Below are 2,318 nucleotides of genomic sequence, written 5' to 3'. Positions count from 1 at the left end.
GACTACAGTTGTTTGGCTCTGCAATTAGTTTCAACAAACCTGCACATTGACTTAAGATGTTATCTTCTCACCAATACATTTGCCTTATCATGTGACCAAGGAACATATAGAAAATTTTTCCTTGTAAGATGATGTTGTCATAACATGATTACACATAATAGGAGTCCCACTATAATAGCATCATGTAACTATATACTTTTTAGGTTTTGTATTATGGTTATGATTCTTTACATTTATCTTATGTTTACATATCTAACACCATCAGGTGTTTGAAGAAGTCCAGTTAAAAAGTTAAAATTCCTTTTGCATTGTTGAAACTCGAGCAGAAAAATTTCAATTTTATATTACTTTTAAGTTCTTCCATATTGGTTCCCTTATGTTGAATTTAGTTATTTATACAATTAAAAAAATCATATTGTGCTTGCTATCACTAAATAGATTCAGTGTCCGAGAAAAAAAAAAGAAATGAAGAAGAATATGGAAAAATGATCTTGGCTAAAGGGTACTAACAGGACAAGCTTTACAAAGAGTTTAATGGTAAGTTGTTTCTAGCATGCACAAGGAATCATCTATATGATTTTATTTTATGTTCTCTATAAATATGAAGGTGTTATGTAGTGGCTAAAGAATGATTTAGTTTTGATGATGTTTTGCCGCATCTCTTCATAAGTTGCCTCTATATTTAATGAAAACTCATTAGATGTTAAAGTATTTGTTAGAACATAAAACCATTGAACATTAACCCCTACGGTAGTGTTATTTTTCGTTTCTTCTAGGCTATTTCATATGTCTTTAAAATATTCCCTAAGTTCCAACAGTTGTAAGCTATTCGATTTGATAAATAAGAAAACGAAATAGAGATTTTAATGCATTTTATTCCTAAAAGAAGTTCTTTCAATTGTGACCATCTCTTCAAGTACTAATATTTGATCTCATGATAAATGAAAAGAACTAACAAAGAAATTCATTGTAGATGGTGTATTGCCGAAATAAAGATTGTAGGTAAAGTGACATACCGATTATACGAAAGCATTTACTAATTAAATATGACAAAATGAGGATAAAAATTGTAACACGATCAAAATGTAAGACACCATAAAGGAGGAAATCAACTCCAAATTTCCAGTTAGTAGGAAGATTCCTTGAAAGATATTTCAAGGGTTTGACGACTTCTTAAAATACCTACGTTATAATATATTAGGGGAAGAAGTAGTTTCTCCTTACCTCCTACAACTCAAAGTTACTTTGCAGTGTACTTCATATTTTTTATATTTTGAGCAATTAAAGTTCCTTTTATTATGAATAATGATTTGTGAAGTTTCTACATAAGAGAATTAAGTATAAATTATGTTCTCTGCTTTTTGGTTGTTATGACATTTTCAATTCGAATGTTTTCACAAGCAAGTTGCCAAATGTATTTACACAAATGGATCTGTGATTATGATTTCTGTGAAATGCATTTGCACTATTTATTTAATGAGACATTCACCGAGTCTTCTTCATAGTAGTATTTGATTTGAGTAATGTTAACACAATATTAAAGGAAGATGATAAGTTTATACTGTTAACGATTAAGGTTTGCTTAATTTTGCTTCAGGTTCTTTGTCAAAATCTTAGCTTGGGACAGCAATGCAGGGAGGACTTTTGAATGGATGGATTTTTCTTTGCATCAACTATAGAAGGTTTATTTAGTTTTTGAGTTCCTCTTTATTTAACTGAAACTACAGTGATTACAAAATCGTTTTTAATATGTTGTTATGTATTATGTAATGACAATTAAAATGTTTTTGATACAAGTGTAGATGAATAATGACACGGTAGACAAATCAAAACTCAAAAGTCATTTTTCAGCATTGGAAATTAACAAAAGTTCACAAACACACAAATATACGTGTTGGGCCCGTACTGGCACGGGCCATGCCCATCTAGTTAGTAAATATGGCCAACTTCGAGTGTTTGTTAAATTAATAAAAAAGGGACCCTACATATACCAGAAATGAGTTCACTTGATATTTTTTAGAGGAATTTTCACATATAGCCACTCAAAAATTGCTTAATTACTCTCCATAGTTATAGCTTGCTAATTACAATTCGTAGCTACATGTTATAGGGATGAGAGAGGCGAGCGAGACTGGAAGAGAGAGGAGAGAGGCAAGAGAGAGGGCAAAAGAGTGGGAGAAAGGTGAATTGTATACGTATATCGGTTAGATAATTGTATATTATACATATGTATTTGTATATATGGCAAGCGAGATTGGGAGACGGAGGAGAGAGGGCATAGAGTGGGAGAGAGGTGAATTGTATATGTATATCAGTTA

At 31.3% G+C, this 2,318-nt stretch overlaps 1 long non-coding RNA gene across 2 annotated transcripts; it reads left to right on the top strand.

Annotated features, from left to right (window-relative positions):
* The first annotated feature begins 117 nt into the window (after window positions 1-117).
* LOC107059397 (uncharacterized) lies at window positions 118-1,927 on the top strand. 2 transcript variants are annotated; one of them, XR_001472635.1, is made up of 3 exons: window positions 118-537; window positions 1,598-1,682; window positions 1,803-1,927. It is a non-coding gene; the product is annotated as an uncharacterized lncRNA (long non-coding RNA). The 2 variants fall into 2 exon arrangements; XR_001472634.1 differs by lacking the exon at window positions 1,803-1,927 and having other exon boundaries at window positions 1,598-1,793.
* The last annotated feature ends 391 nt before the right edge of the window (window positions 1,928-2,318 follow it).

This window comes from Solanum tuberosum, unplaced genomic scaffold (genome assembly GCF_000226075.1).
Source record: "Solanum tuberosum cultivar DM 1-3 516 R44 unplaced genomic scaffold, SolTub_3.0 scf01716, whole genome shotgun sequence".
Classification (NCBI taxonomy): domain Eukaryota; kingdom Viridiplantae; phylum Streptophyta; class Magnoliopsida; order Solanales; family Solanaceae; genus Solanum; species Solanum tuberosum.
This window is presented reverse-complemented; position numbering and strand designations above follow the sequence as displayed.